At 43.1% G+C, this 20,885-nt stretch overlaps 1 protein-coding gene across 1 annotated transcript in view; it reads left to right on the plus strand.

Moving 5' to 3' along the window:
• Positions 1–13,230: 13,230 nt before the first annotated feature.
• LOC144597790 (guanine nucleotide-binding protein G(I)/G(S)/G(O) subunit gamma-12-like) overlaps positions 13,231–20,885 on the plus strand; it is a 34,646-nt gene continuing 26,991 nt past the window's right edge. Inside the window, exon 1 of the mRNA XM_078407385.1 lies at positions 13,231–13,382. The gene's annotated coding sequence lies outside the window, so the exon portion shown is untranslated. The remainder of the gene's footprint in view (positions 13,383–20,885) is intronic.

Genomic DNA, 20,885 nt, shown 5'->3' on the forward strand with positions numbered 1-20,885 from the left:
AATGACATTTAAAAGACATTTGGATAAGAAAGGTTGAGAGAGATACAGTCCAAATGCAGGCAGGTGGGACTAGTGTAGATGGGACATCTTGGTTGGCATAGGCAAGTTGGACCTGTTTCCATGTTAGGGCCTGTTTCCATGACGTATGACACTATCCGCCTTTCTTTTCGTAGCAGTGACTATAATCCAGAATTATAACATTGGCTGTAAAGTATTTTGAGATGCTCTGTGGTCACAAAAGATCCTACCTATTTAAATGGCATTCTTAATTTATTCTAAGATATCTAAGATTGAATCAGCCAATGAATAGGTGAGGATCTGGAATTATTAGGAATTGAACCAGGTTTGGAAAGTTCATTTAACTGGCCCAATAACATGATTGTTTACACATTTCGTGATCACTTCTCACACAATGTTCTGTACTGTTCGTGTTACTCATTTTGTTGAGATTTTGTGCCAATTGATATGTTGCAGCAATTGTTAACCAGTAATTGCAGCATTTAGGCTTCCTAATTTTAATCTGCTAATATATTAATTTTGGTGGACAGAAGTGTCAGTGTCAAGATTCAGCTAGGTCAGATTGGATCTGAATCACAATTCATCTAGAAACACAGAAAACAGGAGCAGGAGTAGGCCATTCTGCCCCATCAGCCTGTTCTGCTATTGAATACCATCGCCGATGCTCGTCTATCTCATTACCATGTTTTTGCCCTCTCACCAATCCTCTTGCCTCATGTGTCTAAAAGCTTTTCTGACTCAAAAATACTCCGCAACTTGGCTTCTGCAACCGCCTGGCGGAGTGACTTCCACAGGTTTACCAATCTCTGAGTGTAGACATTTCACCCTATCTTGGTCCTAAATCTCTTGTCTTGTATCCTGAGACTATACTTTCTCTAGACACCCCAGTCCAGGGGAACCATCCATTTCACATGTTTAGCTCTATCAGATTATTATCAGTGTCAATTACACCTTGTCTCATTCTTCCTTGCTTTAATGAATACAAACATACTGAACTTAATCTTTTCTCACGGGACAGTCACACCATCCTCAGAATCAATCTGGTAAATGTTTGCTGCAGTTACTTTATTGCAGGGATATCCTTTAGTTTAGTTTAGTTTAGAGATACAGTGTGGAAACAGGTCCTTCAGCCCACTGGGTCCGCGCCGACCAGCGATCACCGCACATTAACACGAGGGACATTAACACATTACATTTACCAAGCCAATTCTTTGGAGGAAACCAAAGATCTCAGAGAAAATCCACGCAGTCACGGGGAGAACGTACAAACTCTGTACAGACAGCACCCATAGTCGGGATTGAACCTGGGTCATGGGCGCTGCATTCGCTGTAAGGCAGAAACTCTACCGCTGTGCCACCGTGACCGCCGTGGTGAGGATACCAAATGAGGGTACTTTCTTAGGTGAGGATACCAAACTGCACACACATTTCAACTGTGGACTTTGTAGGATTGTACTCTTGCAAGGTTGAGGAGATTTTATATGCAAGCGAATACCAAATGTCATCGAATATTTGGTATGTCAGCGAATACTCTCTTGAACATTTGCAAGCATACGGTAGAGAGCATTTAACAGGTCGCATTATGGCCTGGTTCAGCAACTTGAATGTCCCGGAATGGAGATTACAAAAAAGTGGAGGACACTTTTTAAATGTTGCTTTTGTACCTGCCTCATCTCCTCCTCTGGCAACTGGTTCCATTTACCCACCACCCTCTGTGTGAAAAATTTGCCCCTCAGATTCCTATCAAATCTTTTCCATCTCACCTTAAACCTATGTCCTCTGGTTCTTGATTTCACTGCTTTGGGTAAAAGACTGTGCATCTGCCCAATCTATTCCTCTTACGGTCTTATACATCTCTATAAGATCACCCCTTATCCTCCTGCACTGCAATGAAAAAAGTCCTAGCCTTCCCAACCTCTCCCTATAGCTCAGGCCCTCAAGTCCTGGCAACATCCACGTAAATCTTCTCTGCACTCTCTCCAGCTTAACAACATCTTTCCTGTAGCAGATTGACCAAAACTGAACACAATATTACAAATGTGGTCACATCAACATATTCTACAACACTCCCCTTAACCCAAAGATAGACACAAAATGCTGGAGAAGTCTGAAGAAGGGTCTCGACCTGAAATGTCACCCTTTCCTTCTCTCCTGAGATGCTGCCTGTCCTGCTGAGTTACTCCAGCATTTTGTGAATAAATACCTTCGATTTGTACCAGCATCTGCAGTTATTTTCTTACACAAAATGCTGGAGTAACTCAGCGGGTCAGGCAGCATCTCTTGAGAAAAGAAATAGGTGATGTTTCAGGTTGAGACCCTTCTTCAGATCCCCAGTGTCTCCTTCCATGACTCAGTCTGATGAAGGATTCTGACCCAAAATGTCACCTATTCCTTTTCTCCAAGACGCTGCCTAACCCACTGAGTCACTCCAGCAATTTGTATCTATCTTCAGTGTAAACCAGCATCCGCAGTTGCTTCTTACACTCCCCTTTACCCTACCATTCACTGTGAAGGTCCTGCCCTGCTTTGACTTCCCAAAATGCCACACATCGCACTGATCAGCATTAAACTCCATTAACCATTCCTCAGCCCACACGCCCAACTGATCAAGATCCTGCTGTAATGTTTGATAACCATGTTCGCTATCGAAAAAGGCATAGGAGCAGAATTAGGCCATTTAGCCCATCGAGTCTCCACATCCAGTCATGGCTGATCTATGTTTCCTTTTCAAACCAATTCTACTGCCTTCTCCCCATAACCTTTGACACCCTTACAAATCAAGAACTTGTCAATCTCTGAGTTGAAAATACCCAATGACTTGGCCTCCACAGCTGTCTGTGGCAATGAATTCCACAGTTTAACCACAATCTGCCTAAAGAAATTCCTCATCTCCATTCTAAAGGTATGTCTTTTTATTGTAAGACTGTGTCCTCTGGATCTAGACTCTTACTTTATTGGAAATATATTTTCCATGTCTGCTCTATCCAGGCCTTTTATTATCCAGTAGGTTTCAATGAGACCCACCCACCCCCCCTCCCCCTCCCCCTCCCCCTCCCCCCCTCCCCCTCCCCCCACCTCATCCTTCTAAACTCCAGCAAGTATGGACGCAGAGCCCTTAAACTCTCATTAATTAAACAAATTATCCCCGGGATCATTAGCCGTAAAATCCTCTAGACCCTCTCCAAGCCAGCACATTCTTCAGATATGGGGCGTAACACTGCTCACAATTTTCTAAATATGGTCTCATCAGTATTGATAAACCCTCAGCATTGCATCCTTGTGTTTATATTCTAATCCCCTCAAAATGAATGCCAGTGTTGCATTTTCCTTCCTTACCTCCAATTCAACCTGCAAATTAACGTTTTGATTTCTGCACCTCTGATTTCTGAATCCTCTCTCCATTTAGAAAATAATCTATGCCTTTTTTCTTCTACCAAAGTGAATGACCGTTCACTTTGCTACGCTGTATTCCTTTTGCCACTTTGCCCACTCTTCCAACCTGTCCAAGTCTTTCTGCAGCCTCTCAGCTTCCACAACACTGCCTATCTTTATATCATCCTCAAACTTGGCCACAAAGGCATAAGCTTTCTCAACCAGATCAATAACATATGACATGAAAAGTAGCAGACCCAACACTGTCCTCTGCGGAACACCACTAGTCACTGGCAGCAAACAAGAAAATACTCCCACTATATGCCTTCTGCCAGTCAGCCAATTTTCTAATGATGCCAGTACCATGCCTCTAATACCATGGTCTCCTATCTTGTTTAGCAGCCTCACATGTGACACATTATCAAAGGTCTTCTGAAAATCCAATTAAATAACGTCCACCAATTATCCTTTGTCGATCCTGCTTGTTATCTCCTCAAAAAAACTCAAACAGATTTGTCAAGCAAGATCTCCCCTTAACAAAACCATGCTGGCTTTGGCCTGTTTTATCATGTGCTTCCAAATATTACAAAATGTCATCCTTAATAATAGACTCTAAATTTGGTCAATCACAGAAATCTGACCAACTGGCCTGTAATTTCTTTTTTGTTGTTGTTGCCTTGCTCCCTTCTTAAACAGTGGAGATATTACATGCTTTAGCATCATCTGCAAACTTAGATAAACCTCGGCCAGATCTCTCCACATCTTATCCTTTAAACCCTCTTTGTCATCACCATCCTACCTTCTTGCATCACACTGTGCCAATTTTTATTACTCCTATGGAAACCTTTTAAAAGCTTTTCTATTTTAAAGTTACTACAATTCAAAAGTTATTGCGTTATAAACGCTTTCAAACCAAGAATAATTGTACATTTATTGATGTGCTTTTACTGAGACCAATTCACACAAAATTAGAGTAAATGGCAGCAACCTCCGGAGCATTGATGTGGGGTGGGGTTTCGGCATGGACACAAGAAGGCATAGGACATCCTTGCCTTCATTGGTTCATAGGGCGGCATGGTGGTATAGCTACTACAGTCTTACAGCACCAAAGACCTGGGTTCGATCCTGACTACGGGTGTTGTCTGTGCGGAGTTTGTATGTTCTCCCCGTGACCTGCGTGGGTTTTTTCCAAGATCGTCGGTTTCCTCCTACACTCCAAAGACATACAGGTTTATAGGTTAATTGGCTTGGTTATAAATGTAAAATTGTCCCTAGTATGTCACTAGTAGGATAGTGTTAGTGTGCGGGGATCGTTGGTCAGCGCGAACTTAGTGGGCCGAAGGGCGTGTTTTCGTGCTGTATCTCTAAACTAATATTGGTTGTGGGGTTGGATATAAAACTTTGGTTAGACCACAAATGAAGAATTGTGTGCAGTTCTGGTTGCCAGTTATCAGGAACGATGTGGAGACAGTGGAGAGGGTGCAGAAGAGATTCTCCTGGATCAAGAGATTTGTCTCTATGAGAGTATACTGGGTATAAGGAGTTTTCTGACTTAAAACGTCATCTGTCTATTTGTCTCTACATCTGCCCCTGACCCGTTGAGTTCCTGCAGCAACTTGTTTTGTGCTCAAGATTCCAGCATGTGCAGACCCTTTTGTCTCCATTTATTAAGAGAGGTTGGACTAACTAAGACTGTTTTCTATGGAGCTTTGTAGCCTGAGGAGAAACCTGATAGAGGTATATGTATGGCAAATGCCGTATAATGTAGATAAATGTGAGGTTATCCACTTTGGCGGCAAAAACAAGGAGGCAGATTATTATCTCAATGGTGTCAGATTAGGTAAAGGGGAAGTGCAACGAGACCTTGGTGTCCTTGTCACTGAAAGTAAGCGTGCAGGTACAGCAGGCAATGAAGAAAGCTAATGGCATGTTGGCCTGCATAACGAGAGGAGTTGAGTGTAGGAGTAAAGAGGTCCTTCTGCAGTTAAACCAGTGAGATACAGAGGATCAAGATATGCAGATAGATTACGGAAGAATGCAAGAACAACAGGGTTGTTGTAGTGGGTGACTTTAACTAGATTGAATTTCTGGCATAGGTTAAAATATTTGCTGACTTTGAAATTATCACCACACACAGGGAAATGAAATCAAAGATCAAACTGGGATTTTCCTGGCTTGGTAGCAGGTTCCTTAGTGCAATTACCATCTGAATCATAAAATAAAGATGGCAATTATTGAAGCTCTGCAAGGAGAGTGATCTATAAATTAAATTTTTTAGCATCAAGATCAAATTTACCTATCTATAAAATGAATATACTATTTATCTGAACCTAATAGGATGAATTGTGATAAGAAATGCATGTTCTAATTCTCTGATGATTGAGATTTTTTAACACAAAAGGGACCAATTATACATCTTATAAGTAACAAAAATTGTGCCAATGAATTTCGAGGTATTTATGTTTTACAGTAGTTAACGTTTTAAAATATTAAGGCCTGTGTTTTGGATGATTTAGGACTAATTGTTTGACTGTATATCTGGAGACTGTTGCGCAAACGCAGGTGTTTACTCATTTGCTTTATAACATTGACTCTAGCTCCCCAATACTGGTGCCAAGGGAGAAATTACCGCAGTAAATGAAGGCACAGTGATTACACTGAGAAATAACAGTCTTTAAGAGATGAGGTAGATATGGAAGACAGATGTCTCAAAGGAGAGTGCTTCAGTAGTCCAGTTTTATTTCATACCTCATTACTTTAGAGGATGTTCAACTAAATTTCTATTTAGTATCACAGCAATTTAACTTAATATGCAATTGATTCCCCTGATGTTAGTATATTTAAAAATGTATTAATAAACATTGTATGATGTTATTTAAATGCTAACTAATGAAATGATTCTTTGGGAGCGTTATATTCTTTATAAATAGTATACTAATTTTACAATAGACAATAGACAATAGGTGCAGGAGGAGGCCATTCGGCCCTTCGAGCCAGCACCGCCATTCAATGTGATCATGGCTGATCATTCTCAATCAGTACCCCGTTCCTGCCTTCTCCCCATACTCCCTGACTCCGCTATCCTTAAGAGCTCTATCCAGCTCTCTCTTTAATGCATTCAGAGAATTGGCCTCCACTGCCTTCTGAGGCAGAGAATTCCACAGATTCACAACTCTCTGACTGAAAAAGTTTTTCCTCATCTCAGTTCTAAATGGCCTACCCCTTATTCTTAAACTGTGGCCCCTTGTTCTGGACTCCCCCAACATTGGGAACATGTTTCCTGCCTCTAACGTGTCCAACCCCTTAATAATCTTGTACATTTCGATAAGTTCTCCTCTCATCCTTCTAAATTCCAGTGGATACAAGCCTAGTCGCTCCAGTCTTGGTAAATTGGTAAATGTGATCTAAGATGCTAAAATGTTTAATTTATAGATAATTCTGGTTTGCATGCTTGTAAGCCAAATCTGTATCCTCATAGTATATTGCTAGACAAACCAATTCAAAAATTGTTAATTTGATCTATTAGAATCCTTGTCAGTGATACCCCCATCTCACAAAATTCTGACACCTAACACAGCATTAATCCTTATTTGCTTTTAAGAAGCTGTGGAGAGCCAACTTAAACCATTATAGAGATCAACTGGTGAAGGCACTCATTGCTAGAAAGGTCCACTACCTACACAATACTGACACAATACACATTAGTTACCATTTAAATAACATCATACGGTTTATTAATACATTTTAAAACATAGTAACATCAGGGGAATCAATTACATATTAAATTAAATTAAGTTATGTTAAATTAAGTTGCAGAGGCCAATTTACCTATAATCCTACATCTTTGGGAAGTGGGAGGAAACCGGAGCACCCAGAGGAAACCTGTGCTGTCAAAGGAAGAGCCTGCAAATCCCACACATACATAATCCAAGGTCAGGATTGAACGCGGATCTTTGGCACTGTGAGGCAGCAGTTCCACCAGTGTCACTGTGTCTTGTAGCTTGAATGCTACTTGCCTCCTCAGCCATGGCTGAATGACGGTCTTACTGTGAACAGTCTGATTCGTTATCTGATATTTTGTGAAAGGCCAAACAATAGTGTGCACTTTCCAATAGATTGAATGAACAATTTTTGATAAGTTTTAGTTTTTAGTAATATGTTATGGGGATGCAGTTGTAGCTTATTAGAGTCATACAGCATAGAAACAGGCTTTTTGGCCCAACCTGACCTTGTTGACCATGATGCCCCATCTACACTAGTCCCACCTGCCCACGTTTACCCCATATCGCTCTGAATCGTTCCTATCCATGTACCTGCCCAAATGTCTTTTAAATGTTGTGATAGTACCTTTTTGCAGGCACATTTAAATGTTAAATGTTGTTATAGTACAATTCTGTTTCTGTTTTCTGCTGCACAACCGCCAACAGGGCTATCTCGAAATTCTGCACTTCTACATTGTGTTGTAGTGAAGCAAAATGGCTATCACTTCTGAGTTAAGCTAGGCTAGGCTATGTTGAGCAGTCGGCAATGAGTTAAAAGTATTATTGTCATTTGTCCAGCGTTGAAGCTCTCAGTAAGGATAACAACTAGAGGAATACACATGGCCTTAAAGTTCCTCTGCTCTTCTTATCAGGCAGATCTTTTCAGGTCTTGAGGTGGCCTGTGTTGCCAGCGTAGACCCATAGACTCTGCCACAGCCAGGGCAGAAGATGCAGGACAAGATGAAGAAGTAGGTAGTCAGAGAGGTGATGTTGGACTTCTGCATGCTACAGAAGAATGCATTCGAAGTTCCCGAAGGCATTCCAAATATACTTGTTCCATTTTGAGTGGTCACAGAACATAGGAGTGGTACAGAACAGGAACAGAACATTTGGCCCACATGATACCAATTTAAATTGATCACTTCTGCCTGCACATGATCCAAATCCTCCATTCCCTGTATATCTATGTGCCTATCTAAAAACCTCTTAAATTTCACTATTGTATCTGCTTCCACCACTACCCATGGACGCATGTTCCAGGCACCCACCACCCTGTTTAAAAAAACCCTGCCCTGCACATCTCCTTTTTCTCCTCTGATAAAGCTATGCTCTATTGCTCTATGGCATTTTCCCCTCTGGGAAAAGGGTTCTGATCGCCTCTCCTCTCTATGTTTCTCATAATTTTATTAAGTTTCCCTTCAACCTCTGATGCTCCAGAGAAAACAATCAACATTTGTCCAACCTCTCCTTATTGCTATTACTCTCTAATCCTGGCAGCATTCTGATAAACCTCTTCTACACCCTCTCTAAAGCCTCCACATCCTCTCTGTAATGGGGTGACTAGAACTGCATGCAATACTCCAAATGTGGCCTAACCAAAGTTTTATAAAGCTGCAACGTGACTTTGTGACTCATAGACTCAATGCTTTGGCCAATGAAGGTAAGCATATCAAATGCCTTCTTTACTTTTGTTGCCATTTTCAGGGAACTATGGACTTGGACCCCAAGATTCCTCTTTACACCAATGTTAAGGTCTTGCCATTAATTGCATGCTTTCCACTTGCATTTGACTTCCAAAAATGTAATGCGTTACGTACCTGCTCGGAATAAACTCCATCTACCATTTAATTGCCTATATCTACACTGATCCATATCCTGCTGTATCCTTTGACAGCCTTCCTCACAGTCCTCAACTCCTCCAACTGATGTAAATCCAAACTAACAAGTCACCGTGGATCCCATGCATCTTAATCTTCTCGATTAGTCTACCATGAGGGACTTTATCAAAAGCCTTACTAAAATCCATGTAGCCAACATCCATTGCCCTACGCTCATTAATCACTTTCATTACTTCTTCAAAAGCCTCAATCAAGTTATTAAAACATGAGCTGCTGCAGACAAAGCCATGCTGACTGTTCCCCAATTATCCATTTTCTTCCAAAATTCAAGTAAATCCAATCCTGGCGAATCCTCTTTAATAGCTTTCCCACCACTGACGCGAGGATCAATGACTTCCCTGGTTTATTTCGATTTCCCTTCTTAAAAAAGGAAACAACGTGGGCTACTCTCCAGTTCCTTGTGAGGGTCAGGCAGCATCTGTGGAGAGAAAAGTAAAGACTACTTTTGGGAATGGGACTGTGCTTCAGACATTTCGATCCATGGGCACTGCCTGACTCGTTGTCAGAAGAAGGGTATCAATCCGAAACACCAAGCTTTCCTTCTCTCCAGAGATGCTGTCTGACCCGCTGAGTTATTCCAGCATTTTGTGTATCTCTTAGGTGTACACCAGCATCTGCAGTTCCCTAGATAGACACAAAATGCTGGAGTAACTCAGCGGGTCAGACAGCATCACTGGAGAGAAGGAAAGGTTGATGTTTCAGATCAAGATCCTTCTTCAGACTGAGAGTCCGAGGAAAGGGAAATGAGAGATAGAGGCAGTGATGTAGAAAGATATAGAACAAATGAATGAAAGATATGTAAAAATGTAACAACGATAAAGGAAACCTGTTTGTTAGGTGAGAACGAGTACAGACAATGAAACTCAACAAGATGACTTTGAAGCTGGTATGACTTGGGTGGGGAAGGGATGGAGAGAGAGGCAATAGAGAGGTTGCTTGAAGTTAGAGAAATCAAGGTTCATACCACAGGGTTGTAAGCTGCCCAAGCAAAATAGTTCCTTCCTTTCTACCAAAGATACTAGAGGAGCAAGATTAACCACTCCGTCAAAATCGCGTATACTGGTGTCGTACGCAAAGGAGCAGAACGTCTGCCATTTTAGGCAAAACCCGCCGTTCGCTATGCCCCTCGCAGTGTAATCAGTGTTGTGGGGGAACAGTATATGTGATGATACCATTAAAATGCAGAAATATCTCATCTATCAACTCGCATTTTTTTGTTATTTTTATTTTTAAATGTTTTCTCCCTGCTTAATCTCTCTGATTTTATTATTTCTTACTGTTTCTGCCCATTTCTCTCCCATCCTTCCTCCCTAGCCCCCTCTTTTGTGCAGTTTCCCTTGTATTGCTCAAACACACTGCACAAATTTAACTTATTATATACATATATATATATATGTGTTTGTGTGTTAGAGGCAAGACAGAGATAAATAGATCTCAAAGATCCTTCTCATGGATCAGAAGCAACTTCGATTTAAAGCAACACTCTGTTTCTCTCTTCATTTTATTTTTCACATGATGTACATAAACCATAAAGGCGATTCGACCTTTATGGTTTATGTATATCCATATATATATATGTATATATACGTATATATATATATATATATATATACACACACACACATACACACACATATATATATATTTCTAGTTATATTGCTACCATAGTTTAGTTTTGAATTTAACATACAATTGAGGGGGTTGGTGCAATATAGTGCTAACCCTCACTTTTGTGAAAAATGAGTTACATGCATTAACACGATCCTTACCCATTACCCTACAACCTGTAAAAAATTAATATTTAAATTTAGCCGATAAGGGTCAAATAACATAGACACCTTCTTGTTTTTTTTGTGATTTATGGATTTTTCAAATGTGAATATCTCATAACGACAGATTTGTGGGTTAGCACCAACCCCCTTCAATTTTACATAATCCAAAAATGAACTTCTTAAACAAGGATAACACTTTTTATTTCTGTCATTCATGGTAAGATTTACGTCATTTTGTGTGCGAGATATACAGGTATACAGATATACTGTTTCGCAAATCAGCTAACCAATGAAAAGACCAGGTCCTGATTTATACCAGCTCTTCACCTTCCCCCCCTTATCTGAAGAAGGGTCCCAAACTGAAACATCACCCATCCTTTTTCTCCAGAGATGCTGCCTGACCTGGTGATTTACTCCACCACTCTGTCTATTTGAATTGTATTCATGCTTTTGTACCACGTCAGGCAGCATTGGTCATTTTAGTGGCTGCCAAGGGTTTTTAACTAATCAATTCACCAATTCAAATTTTCTTGGTTCTAAGTATAAAGTTAAATGTCGTTTCAATTATATTGTGGATACAGTAGAGTTCTATTGTTTGCAAATGCCTAATCTCTGCTTCCATGACTTTTTAAAATAAAACAAAAAGAGATACAGCTCATGGAGGTGAAATTAAAATTAACAGAGAAAGCAAAGAACAGTTCATTAAATATTTTCAATTGGCCTGATACAGAGTGAATATCTAGTGCAAATATTCAATCAATAACATCCAAAGTTTAAAGATCACGAAGCAGCAACTCTTCAAGAAATAGCTATAAATGTCAACTGTCAACTTTTCCAAGAAGTTGAACAAAAATAATTGTTTGCAAACATTTTATATATGAAGAAATCGCAGAGAGTTGTGAACATGCTTTAATCCCCTGTCTATATGTATTGTATTGTACTGCACTGTCTAATTGTATTGTGCTGTGTCGTATGGACTGCACTGTCAACCCCTGTCTATATGTTTTGCATTTGTATTGCACTGTGGCCCCCCGAGGCATTCTGTTTCGTCCCATTCGTTGCATGGTCTATAAGGAGTGGAATGACAAATAAATTATCTATCTATCTATTGTCTATCTAACACTGCCTAGTCTAGCACACAGAATCTGCTTATTAAAATGGCGCTGAAATTTACCCATGACCTACTACGGTTTTTAGAGTCGAGTGGTCCATCTTGCTCCTCTATTATCTTTGGTTGTAAACTGCCCAAGTGAAATAGTTCCTTCCTTTCTACACATTTCATCTGCAGTTCCTTCCTACACGTTTCTGGACACTCACATTTCGGAGGATCTCACATGGTCCACGAACACTGCGGCACTGGTCAAGAAAGCGCAGCAACAACTGTTCTACCTGAGAACACTGAAAAAGTCTGGTCTGCCCCAACAGCTGCTGACGACCTTCTACCGCTGCACCATAGAGAGCATCCTAACGCATGGCATCCCTGTGTGGTATCTCAGCTGCACGGAGGCAGAGAGGAGAGCTCTTCAGCGGGTAGTCCATAGAGCTCAGAAGACTATCGGAACACAGCTACCAACCTTGGAGGGCATCTACAACACACGATGCCTCAGAAAAGCCACCAGCATTCACAAAGACTCCTCACACCCCTGCAACAGTCTGTTCGAACTTCTACTATCGGGCAGACGCTACAAGGCCGCCTACGCCCGCACCTCCAGACTCAGGAACAGCTTCATCCCCAGGGCCATAGCTGCTGTGAACCGGTCCTGCTGAGCCGGATGGACACATCGCACAGCGAACCCGCACAGCGAACCGGCTTTCTCCATCGCTGCTCCCACCCTCTGGAACTCATTACCCCAAACCGTCAGAGACTCCTCCTCACTCACCACATTCAAAACATCACTGAAGTCTCACTTGTTCAACACCGCCGTCAATCATTGACCGTCGCTCCACCTTATTCTTCCTTTTGTGTTCGTTTATTTATTTATCTTTATGTTATATCTAATATGTAAAGCATCTTTGGGTTTCTAGAAAAGCGCTATATAAATGTAATGCATTATTATTATTATTATTATTATTATTATTATTATTATTATCTACTTGAACTTCATACTGTTTTAAAACTGTTTCTAATTTTGTTTCACTGGGTTGTCTAAATTTATACTGATTAGCTAATTAATTTATTGCATCGTATGGAAGGCGCATTCCCAATCTCGTTGTACCCCTGTACCATGACAATAAAGATGTATTGCATTGTATTGTACGCAGTCATTCTCTTGGTTCTCCGTCGGGGGGCGCTGATAGGCTGGCGTTCATCGCTTCGTGCCTGTCAGTCCTCCGGAGGAGTTCCCGGCTATCCCGGCAGGCCGCGCGGTTGGGCGTCGCGTTGGGAGCGAGGCTGGGGCCGGGGTGAGAGGTCGGCAGCGCTGACGTTGACGCTGAGCGGCGAACGTCAACTGACTGGTGTTCCTGACAAAACACCGAGAGTGAAGGCGGCTGCGACGACGGCGGCGCGAGAGTCGGAAGCGGCCGGCGGACAACTTCACATAAAAAGCATTTCGGCGGAGGTAGGTTTTTATACTTTCCTGCCATCCTTGAAAAGCAGGATTTGTGACTAGTTGGAGGGCCGAGCGTTGGGTTGTGACACAGCTTGGAATTACTCACCTCGGGCGGCGCGGATCCCCGGGGTCGCAGCGGGGGAGTCCAGGCTGAGGACGGAACAGACGTCGCCCCGGCCGCTCACTACTTCCGACATAACTCCGTTCCTTTATTTAACGTGGATTTTCAGCTCAAATAAAATTAGAATCGACTTAAATAACATCCGATGAGCTAATTCTCTGCGTAGTTACATATTTTGGATGTGAATAATCGTGCTTCAATTTTCGCGTGATTGCTGCGATAATGCGAGGTGCATTTGCATTAAAACACTGAGAGATACTTCCCATTAATATTGCTGGTTTCACTTCTTACGATAAACTTTCGTTTGTGCTGCCTGCGCACAAGACACACGTGATCTAGTTTGCTATGGATTAATTTTGGGGCGTTTAATTCCGGTTTCTTACAAAGTTGTTGAGCTGAAAACGCGTTTGACAGACTACAAATCGATATCTAATTGTTTCTCAGGGTGATTATTTTAAATAAGATATAGTATTACGGGTTTACTTTTTTTTTAAAATTTGCTGTTGCTTGGTAAATGTAAGACATGTAATGTATCTTTGATTATTACTCCTTTACCAGTTTAGTTTACTATTGTCACATGTATTGAGGTACAGTGAAAAGCTTTTGTTCGTATGCAATCCACTCAAAGAAAAGACTACACATTACATGAATGTATCAAGCCATCCATGGTATTTATTCACAAAATGCTGGAGTAACTCAGCAGGTCAGGCCGCATCTCGGGAGAGAAGGAATGGGTGACGTTTCGGGTCGAGACCCTTCTTCAGTCTGAAGAAGGGTTTCGACCCGAAACGTCACCCATTCCTTCTCTCCCGAGATGTTGCCTGACCTGCTGAGTTACTCCAACATTTTGTGAATAAATACCTTCGATTTGTACCAGCATCTGCAGTTCTTTTCTTAAGCCATCCATGGTGCACATTTAGTACAGGATTGGGGGATTGCACATAAGGTCAAAGGGCGTGATGCACGACTCACTCAAGCCATCTGGAGTACATGGCAGCTTCCGGCATACACTTGTAACGCGTGCAACATGTATGTTCTTACCTTAAAAACTGCTAAAATGGTAAATATTTGTGCTGTAAAAAATTGTGAGGCGGCAGGAGATGGGTGCTTGAAGCGAGCGCCGGTTGGAGGTGGAGGAGCGATCACTGGTGGCGAGGATGGAGATGTAGAGGGAAAAAGCTGGAGAAGAAGCTGGAGGATCCGGCGGAGGAAGAGGAACAGGGAGAAGGGCTACAAAACCTGCGGACGCAAGAAGCAGCTGGGAAGATGTCTGGCCAGCTGGCGGGAGAAGGAAAACGCGGCCGGGAAGGGAGGCAGGAGAGCAGGGCCGAGAAACAGAGGGCCACCGACTGGTCGGTGGGGGGGCGAAGAGGAGGAGGAGGAGAAAATGGGGTTGAGCGAGCTGGGAGAGGAGCAGTGGGAAGAACCTGAGCTGAGGGGCCTGGAGGGTCTGCAGGGGCAGAAGCAGTGAGTGCTGGACGTCGGCGACCCACCGGGGCCTGAGGGCAAAGAGCCCAGCGAGCTGTGCTCGATGGCCTTGGAGGAGGTGGTTGAAGAGGAGGAGGAGCGGAGTGCCGAGCCCGAGGAGGAGGAAGAGGCGGGGAGAGGTTGATCGGCAGCCTGGCTGACGGAGAGGGCGACCGGGGAGGGCTGGAGAGCTAACAGGAACGGCGAGGGTCCGAAAAGCCGCGGGAGGCAAGGCGCGGAACAGGGGAGAGGTGGCGGGACACTCGGAGCACCGGGAGGGAGCCGGAGACGTGCTGATGGGAGAAGGCCAACCGGAGGGTGCGGGGGAAGCCGAGCTGCAGCAAAGTGCAGCCGCAACATTCAACTGTAACACCCTCTCCCCTGTTCCGCGCCTTTGGAAGTCGTTCCAAACGTAAAATAGAAGAGAAAGACTAAGTAAATATCCCAACTCTTCAATGCATTGATGCTGCGACAGAAAACGGGCCCGCTGTACTGCCAGCCACAGTAAGTGCTTACCTGAAGTTCACCACTTGCACTCCAGATGGTGTGGCGTGGCAACAGTATGGGTCAGGGGTCGTGACATCACCTGCCATGCAACCCCATAACATTGAAGTCTGACAAAGTCTGAGTAAAGATAATTCAGAGGTCTCCAAAGAGGTAGGTGAGAGATCAGGACTGTACCGTAGTTGATGAGAGGACCATTCAGTTGCCTGATAACAGCTAGGAAGAAACTGTTCCTGAATCTGGAGATATGCATTTTCAAACTTCTGCATCTCTTGCCTGATGGGAGAGAGGAGGATAGGGAGTGACTGAGGTGAGACTGGACCTTGATTATGCTGGCGATCTTGTCAAGGCAATGTGAAGTGTAGATGGAGTCAATGGGAGGGATGCTTGTTTATTTTTTTGTAGATACACAATATTGTATTAAGTTGATTAGACTTGGGGAAATGACATTTTACAAATAAAACTTTGAACGTATTGCCTGAAGCTTATTGCTAAACATTTTTTAGTCATACATTAGCATACATTAGCAAAAATGCTGATGGCTTATTTAAGCATTTATTTTGAGGTTTGGACAATTACACTAAAATAAGAAACTATAACAAGACATGCTTTGGTTTAAATGCTTTTACAATTCTTAACATTAATTTTTGATAATTCATTTGCAAAAAAACACAAAAGGTTTTGATCCTTTGTATCATTCCATAGTTACCTAAGCCTGTAGGCAGCTTCTCTTTGTCATTGTTTGTTTTTTGTTTGATAAATAGCATTTTAACTATTTTATTTCATACATTTCAGAAATGTATGAACTTTAGTTGTATGAAATGTTAGAACTTTATTTTAGTTACAACTTACCTATCATCACTGCTAAATGTTTAACCAAATTGAAAAGAGCAGAATAAAAAATATCACAAGTTGATATTTTTCCTTTAAGGTCATCTGGAATGTAAAGAATATCACTGTCGTGTGAGTCGGGAGGCTAAAACAAAGTTGATTCACATTGTGAATCATAACAGATGTTTAAATATTTATTAAAATTTAGTTAGTTTAATAAAGAACATTTGAAAAAAGCCTTAGGATTAAGTTTTGCCAGTGGTGTAGATATAATGCAGACCTGGTTTCCAACCTTGATTTTTTTTCAAGCACCAGGAAATCCATATTTCCCAGAGGTAATCCACACATGTAAGTAAATCTCCTCTTCAGAGCACTCAGCAAGAAATCAGCAAATGCAATTTTAAAATTGTCAGATACTACTACATTTTTTAAAGTGATAGAGACAACACCCAAATGAAGCAGTGGTAGAAATGCTATCCATTTTCTTTCCCTTGATCTCCAGTGCCACCATCTTAATTGTTTTTTGTGCGGTAAATGGCCAGAGGTATAGGGAAATTCCAGGGAGTGTTAATGCCATCTGCTTTAATCATGTATCATGAAGGGCTTATGTTAGTGCTGCATAATTATAGGATTACTGCATTTGTCGTTTTAGTGCTATTTGGGCAATGCAGGCTTTCAGCTCATTTTACTAATTAGACCACCATTCCTTTGCCCAAACTGCAATTCGTGCTTGAGAAAACCCAGTACATGTAGTGCATCCTTTATTAGATTTAAATGACACTCTGAATTTGTAGACATTTTTTAGGCCTGAACCTGCTGTTTGAAAATAGTTACACAAAAAGGTTTAAGTTGTAGATGGCCATATAAAGAGTGTTCAACTGTTTAAACCATGGACTGGCATGTATTGGCACACTTCAGTTCCACTCCAAGTCTTTGTCCTTTCTCTCTTTTTCCTCAACAGTTAAATTTAGTCATAGAGAGCAATTTAGACACATTGGTTCCACTTATTCCTTTAATACCTGAGCATTTTGAAAGTTGGGTTGGGTGGGCATTGTAATGGTAGGGCATGCATCATGCCAAGTGACAGTGTAAAATGCTTGCAACAATGATTTTATAAGTATTTGTAATTTGAAAAAAATCCCATTTTAATTCCTTTGTACAAAAAAAAATTCCAGGCACCATCCTGATCGAGGATCTTGTGAGAGTTTTCCTTGCAACCTTTTCAAGTAAAGTGGACTGAATGTCTTTTGTTAAACTTTTATTTTTGGATCCTGAGATGAGGTACTGTGCCAAATAATGCCAACCACCATCGGCCAGCGTCCCCCATGACAATGGGGTTTCAGTATCTATGAAACAAATTGTTTTTAGTCTGAGCAAATTAACTTTATAATATAATTCAAGCTTTAAACTGTTATTAAACACTTTTTTTCATTTTGTTCTGCTGGAACCGTGTCCTATTTTTGATACTATTGACAAGAGTATTCCTATATTTTATTAGCTGCCCTTACGTCTTCCAGCCATTCTTCAGTCCAATAAGCACATGCTTTTAAATGGATGCAGCAACCAACTTGTTTTGCTACGTGGTGAGAGATGGGTACGATAAAGAGAATATCTGCTATTTCATGTGGCCAGAGTTACTGTGAGTTGTGTCTAGTTGTCAAATGGGTTAATGGGGACAGGGTGATTATACTTTGTGTTATGTGTTGCTGAGAGCAGGACTGAGAGACCTGTCAGCAGGTCAGGCTGCACTAAAGGAGACGGAAAAAATTAAGGCAATGACATGGATGGATGGTCATTTCTGGTGCAGACAGATTAAATGAGTTACCTTAAGTTGAAAATTCAATATTGAATCTGTAAGGCTGCAATTTGGCCGGATGGAAAATGAGGTATTGTTTCTTAAGTTTGCGATGGGCTTCATTTTAACAGTGGAGAAGGCTGCAGACAAATTTGTCAGAATGTGGTTGGGTTGGAGAATTAATGTATGTAGAAACATAGAAAATAGGTGCAGGAGGAGGCCATTTGGTCCTTCGAGCCAGCACCGCCATTCATTGTGATCATGGCTGATCATTCACAATCAGTAACCAGTGCCTGCCTTCTCGCCATATCCCTTAATTCCACTAGCCCGCAGAGCTCCATCTCACTCTCTTTTAAATTCATCCAGTGAATTGGACTCTACCGCCTTCTGTGGCAGAGAATTCCACAAATTCACAACTCTGGGTGAAAACGTTTTTTTCTCACCTCAGTTTTAAATGGCCTCCCCTTTATTCTAAGACTGGTTCTGGACTCCCCCAACATTGGCAAACATTTTTCCTGCATCTTGCTTGTCCAGTCCTTTTATAATTTTATGTTTCTATAAGATCCCCTCTCATCCTTCTAAATTCCAGTGAATTCAAGCCCAATCTTTCCTCATATGACAGTCCCGCCATCCCAGGCATTAACCTCGTGAACCTATGCTGCACCGCCTCAATAGCAAGGATGTCCTTCCTCAAATTAGGAGACCAAAACTGCACACAATACTCCAGATGTGGTCTCACCAGGGCCCAATACAACTGCTGAAGAACTTCTTTACTCCTATACTCAAATCCTCTCATTATGACGGCCAACATGCCGTTAGCTTTCTTCACTGCCTGCTGTACCTGCATGTTTACTTTCAGTGACAGGTGTACAAGGACACCCAGGCCTCATTGTACTTCCCTTTTACCTAATTTGACACCATTGAGATAATAATCTGCCTCCTTGTGTTTGTCGCCAAAGTGGATAAACCTTACATTTATCAACATTATACTGCATCTGCCCACTCAATCAACCTGTCCAAGTCACCCTACAACCTCCAAATGACTATATATATATTTATAAAACCAAAACTCAGATCTTGTATTTATGTACGTATGTGTGTGTGTATATATACATTTTTTTCTGAGATTTGTCATAGGTACGTCAAAACAGTAAACGATAGCGTCACAATTTTAGCACCACCTTAATCACCATTGTCCTGACGACTTTATAACTGTTTTATTTAAATTGGTCTTATATTTGTAAAGTTTAAAGTTAAAAAATTACCTTTCTAACCGATTTCTTAAAGGTCCACAGCGTGTGACGTCACAATGGGTCACGTACTTTAATTGCACCCGCCCATCGAGCAGTGCGGCACCTGAGACGAGAAAGAAGATGGGGACGGGGCCAGTAGCTCTCTCTCCCCCCGGCCCCGGGAGAGACTCCGAGCAGGAGGGAGATGGTCGTCCACCCCGTCGACTGATCCTTCCCCTCCGTCTCCTCGAGCGCCCGCTTCAACCGACGGCGTCGTCGTGTCCCCGCTCCCGCCTGGGCCAAGCGTGACGAGAGCATCGGGAGAGGGGGGAGGAGGAAGGGGGTGGAGTGGGTGAATGAGGATGGAGTGGGTGAGGGGGGATGGGAGGAGGAGAAGGGGGGATGGAGTGGGTGAGGGGGAGGAGGAATGGAGTGGGTGGGGGGGAAGGATGAGGGGGAAAGGAGAGGGATTGGAGTGGGTGAGGGAGGGAGGGAGGGGTGGGGGGGAAGGAGGAGGGTGATTGAGTGGGTGCAGGGGGGTGGAGTGGGTGGGGGAGGGGGAAGGAGTGGGGGAGGGGTATGGAGTGGGTGAGGGGGGATGGTGTGGGTAAGGAGGGTGGGGAGGAGGAGGGGGGTGGAGTGGGTGAGGAGGAAGGGGGATGGAGTGGGTGGGGGTCAGGAGGATGGGGATGGAGTGAGGGAGGAAGGGGGCAGTGTAGTGGGGGAGATGGACTGGGTGAGAGAGAGGGGGGATTGACGGGGAGGGAGGGGGCTTGGAGTGGGGGGGATAGAAAGGGTGAGGGAGGGGGGGATGGAGTAGGTAAGAGAGGAGGTATGGAGCTGGTGAGGGAGGGGGGCGAAGGGAGGGGGTGGAGTGGGTGAGAGAAGGGTGTATGGAGTGGGTGAGTTGGGGGCGTGGAGTGGGTGAGGGGGAATGAAGTGGGTGACGGGGAGGGGATGACGAGAGCATCAGCGGAGGGGGTTGGGGGGGAGGAGGAGATGGGGGATGGAGTGGGAGGAGGAGGGGGGGGTGGAGTGGGTAAGGAGGGAGGAGGGGCGTGGAGTGGGGGAGAGATGGAGTAGGTCAACTCCGGCACGTACTCAGTTGGGGAGGGTTGCCAAGTTGTCTTCAGCTCCAACCACGCGCTCGATGCCCGATTGGGGGGTGGGGAGGGGGAAGTAGGGGTGGGGTAGGCAGGCATTGAGTGGGGGGGGGAGGAGGGAAATTGCATGGGGAGGGTGAGGGAGCAAATCCGTTAGGGAGCTAAACCAATACAGGAGAGGCTTTGAGTCCGTGGCTCGCTCTCGCTGCAGCGCTGGCGCCGGCGCCACGGGGCCAAAATCAGTGACACCCTGTCCCCTTCCCTGTCCCCCTCTACGAGGAATGGGACCAACGGGTCCACTTGGTCTACTATATTACTAAAACTCTCATCTTGAGGGTATGTGGACATATTTGTTGTGGAAATACAGCCAAAACGGTACACGATAACACAACAATTTTAGGCCCACCTTACTCACCATTGTCCTGGGGTTCAAATGTTTGTTATGTTTTAAACGTTTTT

This window comes from Rhinoraja longicauda, chromosome 11, assembly GCF_053455715.1.
Source record: "Rhinoraja longicauda isolate Sanriku21f chromosome 11, sRhiLon1.1, whole genome shotgun sequence".
Lineage (NCBI taxonomy): Eukaryota > Metazoa > Chordata > Chondrichthyes > Rajiformes > Arhynchobatidae > Rhinoraja > Rhinoraja longicauda.